The 13,831-nt window shown below is 41.0% G+C and overlaps 1 long non-coding RNA gene across 8 annotated transcripts in view; it reads left to right on the top strand.

Moving 5' to 3' along the window:
- LOC107311182 overlaps positions 1 to 13,831 on the top strand; it is a 269,152-nt gene that overhangs the window by 58,768 nt on the left and 196,553 nt on the right. For 6 of the 8 annotated variants that reach the window (XR_004306536.1, XR_004306534.1, XR_004306538.1 and 3 more), the window contains one exon: positions 4,875 to 5,970. This is a non-coding gene — a long non-coding RNA (uncharacterized LOC107311182). Of the gene's footprint in view, positions 1 to 823; positions 1,070 to 4,874; positions 5,971 to 13,831 lie in introns of all 8 variants that reach the window. The other 2 variants (XR_004306537.1, XR_004306533.1) reach the window with 2 other exon arrangements.

Raw genomic sequence — 13,831 nt, 5'->3', positions numbered from 1 at the left:
AAAATAAGCCTATACTGAGGCGTATGAAGTCTGAACCTGCTTTTTTGCAGCTTGCTGGTTTTTAGTTTTAGGTTCTCAGCTGAACTTTTAGTTGCTAAAAGGTAGTCATGAACCAAAGCATTTTTAAAGGATGTTTTCCCATTGCTGTGGTCAAATAATAATGGTAATGAATCAGCATTTATGGTTTTACAGACCCTTCTGTCTCTGACCTTAAAGCCCTTTGCAAGCATGTGTAAGCATGGCTCACAATAAGCCCTGTGATGAGGCTACAAAGCAATTCCCATAGCATGAGTGGTAAATCTGAGATGCAAAGACCTGCCAGAAGTTTCTTGAGTTTATTAGAAAGAACATATCTTCTCTGATTTAACTTACTTATTCTTGCACTGTGCTCCTCAGAATTTTCTTGTACGTACGTTGTCTTATCAGTGCTATTTTATCTCACTGATTCACCAGGTGAATGCAGTTTCATTTCAGCTAAGCTGATCTGAAAACGTTGCACTGCACTATACAAGAGCTGCAGAAAGGTGGCTTATTATTCACAAAGGGACTGTACACTGCAGGGAGCTGATAAACAAAAGGTCCACTGTTTCTGTCTTCTCTTACAGTATCGGTAGCAACAGGACTGCGCTGATGCCTTCCCTGATAGCTCAGCCTTGTACAAGAAAACAGCACAATTTGTGGTTGCGAATGGCAGCCTTTGCGTGGTGTCTCCAGGGCCCAGCAGCTCAGTGGGAAACTTCTCCTGCTGAGTGGAAAAGATCCATCCAAGGCAGCCTGAGATGCATCTTGATCTTGTTTCTCTTTGTTCTCATCTTTCTAACAGCCCCGCAGACACATAACAAGGAGCTATCCGATTTTCTCTCCTTCCCACAAGGAAAGCCTATGGCTACACCTGTGTAATATCTGAATGGATCTTGGAAGTGGACTGAAGCCTGCGGTGCTTGTTGTGGCTTTGCTGCACTAAGTTCGGAATGCCTGTGAGTTTTACCTCTTCCTGCAAGTGACAGTGGCAGTTGTTTAAGACCCTTCCTCTGCTGCAAGGAGAGACTGGATACATGGAAATGCCCAGGTCAGGTGATGGGTGTGCGGGTCACACCAGAGCCAGTGTGGGATGCATACCAGCAGGTGAAAAAGTCTAGATGGTCCCTCATGAGGGACGTGGCTTAGTGGGCAATATTGGTATTAGGTGGATGGTTGGACTAGAATAGAGATCTTTTCCAACCTTAACGATTCTATGATTCATGAAGGATGAATGCTGGATACCTGAAACAGAGAGTGGAGGTGTTTTCTGCTTCTTTCCCTGTTGGAGGTACTGTGAGCAATGCTGAGTCTTTGCAGTGCAGGCAGGAGAGGAGACTGTCACAGCCAGATCCCTTTGTGGTTGCTTTAACATCCACCTGCCAAAAGCAGAACCATGCTGTGGTGTGAAAGGGGTCTGTCTTCCTATGCTACTGCTTAAATTGGTTATACTTAGGCAGAGCTGTGAGCTTCCAAACAAGAGGTAAAGTCTTCTGGTTAGGGGTCTTAACAATATCCTCTTCATACAACAGTCTTCTGGTCTTAATGGTCGTTGTAGTGGGAAAATAGCACTGTTTGCATATATGGATCCTTCTTTGGAATCTGAAAACCATTCTTGCTGGAGCTGTGTGCAAAAAAAAAATAAAAATAAAATCTGGAATTAAAAAAGGCTTAATGAGCAAAGAGGAACAGGAAACAGCGAAAGATGTGTGTCTCAGCAAGACTTCCACAGAGAAGCCTCAACATGTGTGCAAGGTGAAAAGAATAGCAGGATGACTTCAGTGTTGGCTTGCAATGGGCAAGGGAGGGCCCTCTTCATTAGGGGCTGGCAGAGAAACCCATAGCCTGCAAAGAGAGAGGAAGTACAGACCTTGCAACAGTAACAAGTCCTTTTCTAATAAATTATGGGATGTGTAGGAGTTCATAAAGAAAGACAGCCTTCCTGATCCTCGTATCTTTAACTCCTTTTCTACCTGATGGAATTTTGCAGTGGTTCTCCTGCTTTACTCAAACTTATGTGCATTATGTTACCTTACACAAAAAGGTATCTAAAAGGCCGAAAACCAATACCAAAATCTGCACCAGAAAGAGTAGAAAGCCAGAGCTGCTGTAGAGTTTTCAGAGGCTGCATGATCCTGATCTGAGACATCAGTGTGGTAGGGCTACTGGTGTTAAAGAGGCATGTACGTTCTTACTGAGGGTGATTTTTTTCCCCTGAGTCTTGGTTCCAGTAACAGATGCATCTGGAGCAATGCATCTAGTCACCTAAACCCTGTTTATAGTCAGTGGGAATAAATAAGTGTGTCCACAGGGCAATTCATCCCACCTGTGTTAATTTGGGGGGGAGGGGAGAGCTGTGGGTGGAGGTGGTGGGAAGAACTGCTCCTGGGAAGGGTTTGCCCACTGCTGCTGACCGCATAGGGAGCTCAGGCAACTTTCTGGGGCTGCTTTTTGTTCACAGGAGGAGTCTGAGTGGTGAAGCACTGCCCGTGTTTTTGATTAGACTGAAACAAGGAAGTACTGAGAAAAAAAAACAAAAACAAAAAAAAAAACCAAAAACAACCATGAAAGAAGGTGATGCCTTATTGTTCTCAGGCTGAAGCCCTGAACATTAACCAGATATTGCAAAAGTGTAATAAGGGTCTACACCTTTAAATGAGGGATGCAGATAAGAAGAAAAATTCTTGTAAGTTAGGTGTGCTCATAGCTGAATGCTTGCTAGCAGGATCTGAACACAAGACATGAAGTCAGTGATTGCTCACAGGTTTTGCTCTGGTACTGATGAAGCTGTGATCAGATTTAGAAATTATAACAGTTTTCAGAGATGATGATGCTCTTGAAAATAATTTTGCAGCATAGATAAATATAATGAATTGTGTAGTACCATAATGCAGAATTTTCCACTCCCCTCCTTATGTTAGGCTCTGTTATCTGCAAGCCACTAGTTTAAACAAAACATGTGGGTTTTAATTTACTTTGCAACAAATTCAAGGCTAATTTTCACAGAAATATTTAACTTTGGTATCAAGATGGAAGTGACCAACCCCAGATTCTGACAGACAGTTTCATCAGTCTAGTCTAACATCTAACTTCTGTTGCAGCAATGCCTTTTATTCATAAAAGTAGGTAAGACAGCAGGGATGAGCACTTTCCCAGCCTAATGCATCCCGGATGATTCTTGTATGGGCATATTGCATATCTCTACAATCTGAGCCAGGCTGGCAACTGTGCTTTACTTGCCTCTGCTTTTCTCAGAGCCAAATGCCAGTGGAGGTGCTCAGCACCCTTTGGGTCTGGCTCTGGGGTGGTGCAGAGTATGGCTGAGAAGGAAAAACCCCATATCCATAAGGGAATTGCTCTCTTGGTTTTAGAAAACCATTCTTAGCAGGCGTGTCAGTTCCTCTTTAAGTGACCCTACTTTGTGCAGAGCCTCATCCAGAGCAGCAGTTTCTCTCTTCCTTCCTCCTTTTCAAGTGTCTGCTGCCTGATGGAAGAAAACTAATACTTAAAGAAATCCACGGCTTGTGCAATGGAGCACATTTAAATAGGAAGCAAGTTAGCAGAAAGTTTCTTGCTGAAACTTGAAACTGTACTGAAACATTAGATCTAATATCCCAGAGTTGTTGTCTTGCTGTTATCTTCATGAGCTGATTTATGAATTTACATTATACATCTGGCTTGGGACATGCATTTTGGTTCAGGCTATAAATTGTTCCCTGTGCCCTCTCCCCCTTCTCTCAATCCCCATGGCCCAGAAAAATTAGGACATGTTTGTAAAGGTGCTGTTTTCTTCCTTGGCCCATGTGCTGGCTGGATGACTCATAAACCAAACACAGATAATATCAGTTGGCAGTTATTTAAACCTGAGGTTTCAGGTTAAGGAGTAACAATGAGTGCAAATCTAGCTAGTGAGAGACTGTTTGTAATGGGTGCACGTGTGCTAGAGCTTGAAACTTTTGAAGGATTGTACCCACAAACCCTGTGGTACAAACAAGGTGCTCTACAGGGTGTCCATTCTTGGGTGTCTGTGCTGATGATGTCAGAAATGTTTTCATTTAGAAAATGCCCTACTTTGTTATGGACAAAATGACCATTGGCTCCTCTCACTGATTTTCTCACTGTGAATGGGCAGGTGTCTTGAGAGCTTCTTGCTTCCAGTTCTTTCCCATAGTTTTTTCCTGTGTGCAGCCCAAAGAACTTCCTTGCTGCTGCTGCTTTCTCTCTTTGTGGTGTGGGTAATAACTGGTGCAGACTACAGAGCAAGAAAGACCTCAGTAAGCACTACACTGGGGTAATGAAACAGCACTGAACGTGCAAAGTAAGCCAGCAGCAGAAGGGAGATATCTCATTTCCTATCCATTCCTATAGTGGTGACAGGAGATGGAAGAGTCTCTGGAATACATTCTCTTCTTATGCTTAGAGAAAAGTCTCTGCTTCTATATCCAACACTTATCCTCACATTCTGGCCCCAGGAGTTTAGAAATTTTTTTTTTTTTTTTTTTTTTTTTTTTTTTGTCTCTGAAGAAATGATAAAGAACACTAAAACTGGTAGCAAGACTTTTTTAACTTGAATAGTGAAGTACTTTCACACTTTCTAGTGACTTATTCTTCCAAGAAGACCAGTGTATATTGCTAATGTTGCCTCTGTGGACAACAACATGAACAGCAAATAAAAACCACTCTTAATATGAAGTGATATTCTGCCTATGTAGTCTGGTAGGTATGTTGATGTCAGATGGACATAGGAGTCTATAATGATTTTTGAATAATTTATTTGATGCTGTTTTTGGTCAAAACTGCAATTGGAGGCTTTTAGTGATTTTTTTTTAAATTTTTTTATTTTTTTTATTTTTTAGCTTTGGACATTCTGGTCAGAAGTGTGGAATGATATTGAGAAGAACAGCTGAGTTGTCTACCTGTGGACCTTCTGCATTTGTGATTTGTTGGCCTACATCACTTGATAGAGCTGATTTCATTGCATTAGCCACCTTGCACTGAGAACTGTGTTCTTTCAGGAGGAAAAGTCTTTATCATGTCAACATGTATTGCCTTTAGGCTTAGTCTTTACTGGGGATATTAAACTACTTAAAATTCTGGAAACATTTGTGAACAAGGCACATAAACACATTAAGACATCCTCGAACAATTTACAAATAGTTTAATTAAGGTTTGGAATAGCTTACCTTTTGCAGATTTAATAGCCAACTAAAACTGTGGTGTTTGAAACTGAGTTCAGTGCCAAACTGGAAATTAATTTTTTTCACCAAATCACACAAAATTGTGTGCTCACAGCTCATCAGAAGCCTCATGAAAGATTCATCATTCCCAGGAATAGGAAATTCTCAGAAAAGGCTACAGATGAATGTTGGAAGTAAGAGGACAAAACTTAAATTTCAGCACGTTGTGTTTATACAAAGCTAGTTCAGCTGATTCGGTTACAATCCATTCATTCCTGTTGTGTAAGCATGGCCCAACTCAGATATGAAAGTGGAGTTGTTTTTCTGAAACCCCATCCCACCAAACCTCACAGCTGCATCTTTTTATCTTCCAGTGTGGTTTTGGACAGCCGTAAATAGAAAGCATACAGATCTCCATCTCTGGTTGCTAGTTGTAACCTAGCAATGGCTGTAAAAGACTGCAGAACCTGTATGCAGCTGAATCTTTTGAGTTCCTCCATATTATCTACTTTGCATTGTGTATTCATGGTGCTTTCAGGTTGTGTTTTTTGTTTTTTGTTTTTTCCAGAAACTGATCCTGCCAGTGTCACCTTGCAAGAAAAAAAAAGCCACAACACCTGAAAGCAGGGAGACAAAGTCTCTCAAACTTCACTGTATCTATTTTGAAAATGAAATACTTTGTATGTTTTTATAACTTGTGAGGAAAAGCAACTCTTCCTAAGGACTACATAAAACTCTGCAGTCCTCTGTCTGCTTAACAGTCAAGAGAAGAGGGGTAAGCATTATTGACCTGGGAGATGATCAAAGTTACTTATCTGATTAAAGATCGATTGGCTGAGTTCTGTTACATGGAATGAACAATAAGAACATGTTCAACCCAGTCCTTTGAGCAAATGATGTTGTGTTTTCTCCCCACTACAGCATCAGAAAGTTATGTTGTAACCTTTGCTTTCACTTCCGAAGTGTTTTGCTCTGATTCTGCGTGCTATGCATTTAATTGGTAGGGCGTACTAACTCCGTGGTGGGAAGAAAGTTTTTTTTATAACCCATATTTAACTTATGGAAGTAAAGTCTGCATGCAGTTAGTCTCTGTTCTGTGTAACTGTGGCAACAGCACAAAGATTCAGTAGACAGTGAATTTCAGTGATACTGCATACAGGTGTTTGGATAGCAAAGGATTTGCTCAAACTGGAAGAGGTTATTTCCCCCCTCCCCCCCCCCCCCCCTTTTTTTTTAATTTTTTTTTTTATTTTTACTAGTTTTCCATTGATGTACATCCCAGTACTCAAGTATAGAAAAACAGGAGAAGGAGTCAAGTTATGGTGAGAGAGCTCAGTGCTTATGTTTGGTTTGACAGATACTATGTTCTTATAAGCCTAATTTCTAAACGAAAAGAGTCTGGAGACATTTGGATAAACAACTGATGATGTCTGAAGTTTAATTAATCCTGTTCGTTAATCTGTTTCTGTACCTCTGATGCAACTACCTCTGCATGTTCTTCCAAAACATTTCTACTGTCTCCTTTTCAAGAGCTATTTTATTAGAAATGTTCTTAAGCAGTGAGTCAGTATTTACCAAAACATTCCTAAATAGCAATCATCTTCTGGCGTATAAATATCAGCGCTCAATTTACATGCAATGCTGCTGCTGATAGTTTGCTTTATTTTACTATTTCAGACATTTTTCTTGACTTTCTATTGTACTTTCTTGGGAAGCGGATTATGAAACCTTCCTTGCAAGATCCACATGCCAGTTACCTGGGTAATCAGAAATTAATGGTGATAATACCTAAAGTAAAGCTTTCAAATTCTTTAGTGTCTTCTAGTCATATTTATTACTAGATTTACAAGTTGCTTTTTCCTTCAAATAACACACTGCCAGTTCTTTCTGCATTCACTACTAAATGTCAGGAGTTGCACAGAGTTTGGATTTGTTCACAAGCAAATAATATTCCTGCAAGGACTATTCTTCATTGTAATTCCAGATCTTGGATGGGAAGAATTTTTCTTCATGGCCTTTAGCCCCTTAAGTCGGTTTTGTTTCCTTTGTTGAAAGCCACTCCTGGAAAGCTTTCTGTTTGTTCTCCTGGCCTGGCTAGCAGTGCCACTGAAATGGGTGTTCACATGTTTAAATAGGCAAAAAAATCCTTTCATTTTTAATAAAAATAAATTTAATAAAAGACTGCTGCTCCTCTGCCTAGCCAGTGTATTATATGAGCAGTAGACATTCCCTGGAAATGGTAGGACTCCCAAGTCAATGTTTAGGGTTATTGCGATAATGTGGAACTGGCTTCAGAGCAGCCTTTGGACAGAATCTCCCTGGCCCTAGTGGCACCAGCTCATTTTTTTTCTGCTTGGGGAGGCACAAATGAGAAGGAAAGGGCATGGGATCAAGGACAAACAGGTGGAGTCAAGTAGCACATAACAGAACTTTATTTGGCTCAGTAACATAAACGTAAACCAGAAGACTCTCCTGAACACTCTGTCAATGCTATTTTTGCCTGCAGGAGTTCAGGTACTGGAGCAGTGTCTATTCTGTACAAGCAGCTAAAATGCAGCAGAGAGGGAAGTGGAGCTTGCCTGAATAAGTGCTAAAATAAATCTACAATCAAGAAGTGAGGTGGGCAAAGAGGACCAGAATGAAAAAATAAGTTGGTTGATGATTGAGATGTATGTACTTGGTTCACAGTAAACCAGAAAGCCTCTAAACACTACAAGAAAGAGTACAGTTTTAACAACAGAATACAACTGTATTGTTTAGCAGATGTCTACTATAGCATTTATCCTACCACCTGCAAATTTGCCACCAATGTAAAATTTGAGAGGAGATGAAAGAATGGTGCCAGTAAGTGCTCTTCTTAGAAAAATAAGACTAAAACTGAGTTATTTGCATCCATTTGATGTAGTTTCTAAAATGTATTGGGCATCTTAGGTGACAATCTGAGACAAAATAATTAATCTGACTTCTAAGCCTGAGAGATGAAAATTCTGTTTCTTCTGACCTTTTCTAGCTCCTCAGTGTATGTGCTGGTACAGCTCTGAACACTATGACTTGTCTGAACTCTGTGTCAGTGGGGTGACTTTTGTTGACTTGACTGAGTTTTCTGTAGGAGTGTTCTGAATTGTCTCCATATCTTTCTAGTGTTAACTTTTAAGGTCAGCTTTAATAAGATTGCTTGACTAATGACAGGAATCAAGATGTTGTCCAACAATTTTTAAACAGGTATCGACTTGGATTTTGATCAGTTTCTATCCTCTCATGTTACCTAGAGTAATCCTGAGTGAATATTCTACTCCACATCTGCAAGTGCTATGACTTGTACTTAAAGGTTCTTTTACTCTGTGAAATAATTTATTGAGATATCTATATTGGAGGGATTGCCAATTAGGAGTAGTCTGGCAAAAATATTTGGCAAGCCATGTTTGCTTGAAGATATGTCAAGAGACTAAGAGAATGATTTTAAAAACTCTTAATATAAGGAATAAAACAGTTTTTCTTCTGAAGTTTCTATGAAGTATGTGTAAGTTATCCATTTCATGTCTTCAAAGGTTTAAGGAATTACATATATTCCTCAGCATTTACCCTTACAGCAAATCTTACAATACTGCTAAGTGAATTAAATAAATACTTCCTGTATTTCCATATTTCAATGTGTTAAGATGATAGCTAGCATACAATGATGTGTAGTTAGTTTTCTGGTTAGTTTACCTCTAAGAGATATGCTGGCAGGAAATTTAAACAGCAGCAGATCCTATTAGCAAAGTTTTGCTCCTGAAAAATTATGGAAGATGCTAGTAACTCTGTATTTGTACCCACCTGCATTTAGGTGTCACCTGAAATTATAAAGGGCTCTGAGTTATCTCAAGATAATTACCCAAGTGTTACTAAACTTGCGTTGCCTAGATTCAGTGCAACAAACCTTGATGCGTGTGGTCACACTTGAAAAGACTTCTGCAGTTCATCAAGAAGCCAAGGCTTTGGTCATGTGTCCTCAGATGACTGATTAGGTAATATTTGTACACCTCTACAGGAAAAAAAAAGTTTTCATAGAGAACTACGTGAATGTTGGGTTTTCTAGTTATTAATAATCTTTTCCTTATGAAAGTAGCCTGTTACATTGTTATATTTACCATTGATTGTATCCTGATCTATTACATAGTGGTCCTCCCTCAATAGTGTCTGAGGACCTCTTCTTTCTTTAGAGATCCTGCAAAGTGGGAACACAGTGGTCCTCCTTTTAAGGGGAAGAACTGACACTAGGTGCTGTGCTGAAGCTCATCTCTTCACCCTGTGCTGCTGTGCATGCTAACCAAGTGTTAGTGCACTTCTCTGCGCCTCACAGCGGGTACCTGGAGAGAACCTGGCCTCCTTGTGCTGCACCCCACTGTGCAGCAGGGCTGGTGGTAGGTGAATGTTTACACAGTAGCACTGGGTTTTCTAATGCTTGCAGAGATGATTTCTCACCTAAGGTACAAGGTGGAGTGACACCACTGGGGACAGTCTGCCAGGTCATGCAATAGGGTTTTGTTTGGGCTGGTAGCAAGGCTAGGATGTTGTGAGCTGCCCACCCAAAGGGCAAGGGATGAAGGGCAGAGTGTCTGCTGGCCACATGTCTTCTCCTCAGCTGCTGGTGGCTTTCTAGGGAGCAACGCTTGTGCCAGGGCCACTCTGGTACCTTCCTTACCCTGGAACCAGGCATTTCTCTCATTCGGCCTCAGTTTAATTCGGGTGGCAAGTGTTTACAGAGTATATCCTCTACTTAATAAGGCTTCTGTGACAGTTGTTTTGTCCAACTATCATCCTGATGTAAATGTTTTCCCCCGATGGTCCTTGGATACCTACTAATATACTACACTTTCTCATGTGTTTGCTGATTGTTGTTTATTTTTCTGAGACATTTGCTGGATTCATAAAGCACAACTTTTTCCACTCTACTTCTGTTTCAGGGTAATGTTTAATCCATGACCCAAAACAGCTTTTTAATTCTCTTGGTTATAATAAATTGCTAAATGGAAAGTAATGGAACCAAACTCCTAAGCTCGATGAGCTTTTGTTTGAGGTTGAACAGTGAATCTTAGAAAGCTTATTTTTCACTTGCCCTGAAACCTTCCCCTCCTGCCTGCCTTCTTTCATGCCAATAAAAGGTAACCAGAGACAGATGGGGAGTCACTCTCTACCTCCTTACAATGGGAGCGTCCTCTGAATGCCTCTTTCATGTACCTGCAGAGACCCTGCTCTGCTCCCTGCCGTGGCTGAGGTTCTCAGAGGTTCAATAGGTTTTCATTGCCCGCATTTCTGATCTGAAACAGACTGAGAGAAATGAGTGCTAAGTAAACGTGCTGGCACTGGTGCCAGCATCAGCATTCCTGCATGCTGTGCTCGTGCTGGCTGTGGAACTCTGCAGCGGGGGTACTATGACCCCAGCTCCTGCATACCCAGCTGCAGGGTCTTGGATGTAATGGCTGGGGATGGAGATGAGGTGAAACAAGAAATGAGTGGAGAGTCTGATTTTTATGAGGCTGTTTATTCTTTCTATAACAAGTGTGTAGTGCCTTATTGATGCTGAATGGGAATTTAATGCAGTGATAAAGTAAAACTGCAAACTTACCAAGTCTGTTTTCAGCTGCCTTTGTTCTGTACTTCTAAACATCTGCAAAAAATGTGTTCTATAACACTCAGGCACTTCTGTGAAAATGCACGTGATCATATTCAGCATCTTCTGCAGAGGGCTGATCGCCCTGCTGCAGCCCATTGAAGTCAGTAGAAAATGAATGTGTTATTCTCTCCCTACCAGGCCTTTTGCATGTGAAGTTGGTGTTTGCAGGCTTTTGGATGAAAACAGAAGTTTCTTTTCATTTGTCTATTGTAAACTTTCTACCAACATTCTGTTGTGGTTTACAGAATGAGATTTAGCAAACACTAATATTTGATAATGCAGAATTTTGCTTCTGTTGTTTCATTAGCTAAGACAAACTTTAAACCCCCCTAAATGTGCAGCTTGCAGTGGAAGTTACATGTGGAAGGATTGTGCATTCATAACCTGCTAATAACAGGATCAGAGCATTGTCTGTTGAAGTAAGTGAAAGAACCTGAACTGCATGAATTAGGGCTTTGTTTCCACAAACACCTAGGCATTGTGTAGACAGGAAAGTTTCCCCTTCTACCAGAATAACCCTATGCCATACCACACGTAGGCATTCTTATACAGACTTAAGACCTTGCCAATTGAAGACATTTTTATTCCAGAATGGGAATGTGAAGGATGTATCTTGCTGTAAATATAGGTTATGCCAATCCTTCCACCTTGCTTTCTTCCATTTGTTTCTTCCTGAGCTAGAGGCGTTACTTTGTCCCAGCTGCTTATTCAAGGTCTTTTGATGATTATTCTGTTCCTTTATACGATGGGGGATGCTTTTCTCTTATCTCTGCCATGCAACTAACTTGAGTGATATTCCTTTCCCTGTCTCAGTCCAGCTGAGCTTCTGGCCCATGTTCAGGACTTCTTGATGCATCTCTGCATTAGTTAGGTAAGGTACCTAGCATGGATGGCTATAGCAGAGCTGTGGTTGATGGTGTTGACTTCTCAGCCTAACATGTGTGATATCAGGAAGCAAATGACAGTGGGTAAAAAGACTTGTGACTGTATCCTCAGTGTAGAATTATGACGATCTTGAAAGCCTTTTCACACCTGGAAGATTCTAAATCCAGCCATCAGCTTGGCCTACCGAGTGTGTCACTAAACTGTGTCCCTTAGTGCCAGTATGACTCTTACTGCTCCATGGAGAAGTAAATGAAGGAGGAGTTGGGAAGAGCTGCAAGGCCTTCACACAAACCTTTTACTGCTTGTGAAGCAAGCAGCCAAGGGCTCTGCAGCAGTCTGTGCTACTCACAGTCTGGTGCACCTTAAATTTAGGTTGACAGCAGCCACAAGTTCCTGTAAATGAAGACCTTCTCTTCCCCCTTTATACTGTTGCAAATACTTATTGCCACTGTTTTTTCTTTTACTTACTTATTTTTACACCTGCCTGACGGTGCTACTCTGTTTTGTAGAAATTATTTTCAGGAGTTTTGGAAGTAGCAGTTATTGAAATGAAGGGCCATCCGTGCACCCTGATCAAAGCAAGAAGCATGAAATCTCAAGTGTTGCACTTTTGAGAGCATCAACAATGAAGCTAACCTTTCACCCTTTACTTTCTTTTAACCCTAATTTTGAAAGACAGTAGCAAACCATTCAGCTAACTTCTTAAGTGCTAGAATATTCAGGCTAGCTCGATTGTAATGCCTTTTCAAGTTCTTTTCAAGTGAGTGGGAGAGCTGGAGGTAATGCATACAAATACAGAGGCTGGTAAGTTCATTACTTTGAGTTTCTGGTGTGGTGGCAGCAGTGAACTGGTTAAAAGGTTGGCTTTAAAGTGGTCACAATTAGGCTTCAAAGTTAACACCCCACCCCACTGAGATGAATGGGAGCAGTTGACGTTTCTTAGTGCTATTGTTTCAGTCTGGCTTGCTATGGCTTCTAAAATAAGACAACAGTACATCTGTTTACATTCTGCTTCCGCAAACCCAGATGGGCTAGAAACTTCATTGTTTTTCAAGTGGAAGCTCAGATTCTGGAGAACACAGCAATATCCACAGGGTATCTGTAGGAAGAAGAGCTGAAAGCCCTCTTAATCACAGACATCTCTCCCTTCCCTGTAACCTTCTATTGTCCCAGGACAAATCTGTAAATCACTGGGGGGGAAAATAAAGTCATGTATATTTGAAGTACTTTTTACTTACTACATGACATGCACACAATAGCTTCTCAACAAGTCCCTAACATAACGATTTTCTGAAATGAATACGGGGTTTTGAACTTTTTCTGTCAGTGGTAGCTGCTGTAAGAAAAGTTAAAGTTCCTGGGCTCACTGAATGCGGTAGCTTCATTTAACCTCTCCTAATGAAAAAAAATTGTTTTGTCTTTAGAGAAGTGAGGGTTTCAGTCAGGAGCTGTTGAAACCAGGTAATACTTTCCGTGTTCATGTGGGCAGAGAGCAAGTGAAAAAATGAGGTTTTTGAAATATATGTTTAATGTTTTCCGGTTATGTTAACAGGACAGTTGCATTGACTTCAGAAAGATCTTAGGAGCTGAGATGGATGAATAAAGGTGCAAGCAAGGCTGGGATTTAGTGCAGATGGTCTCTATTACTGTATGCCTCAGTTCATGTTGGGAGTACACTCTGTCCTCTTAGACTCTTGTTGCAGGGTCTGCACAGTGGCAAACTGCCCTCAGTAGCAGCCAGAACCCTATGAGAGTTTCTCTGATAAAGGCAGCCCATTAGATATGCTCACGCTGTAGATTGAAACCAGCTGTGAATCTGTCGGAAAGATTTTCCTCCTTGTGCCTTCATCAGAGTGGAAAGTTTGTTGCTCCTTCTGCGTAGTTATATTTTGGGCTTCGTTGCTCTAACTCTGCAAGTCCCAGAGCTTGCCAGAGATAAGGGCTGTTCTGCATGCAAGCTCCTGTTGTACCCTGGCACTGAGAACCCTGCCTGCCTTTTGCCTGTGGACAATACAGCTTGTGCTTCAGAAGGGACATTGTGGGCTCTTCCAAATGGCCTCCCAGATTTCAACCATGTTATGCAGTTAAGCATGCC

This window comes from Coturnix japonica, chromosome 3, assembly GCF_001577835.2.
Source record: "Coturnix japonica isolate 7356 chromosome 3, Coturnix japonica 2.1, whole genome shotgun sequence".
In the NCBI taxonomy this organism is placed as follows: domain Eukaryota; kingdom Metazoa; phylum Chordata; class Aves; order Galliformes; family Phasianidae; genus Coturnix; species Coturnix japonica.
The sequence above is the reverse complement of the archived record's forward strand: the minus strand, read 5'-3'. Positions and strand labels throughout refer to the sequence as shown.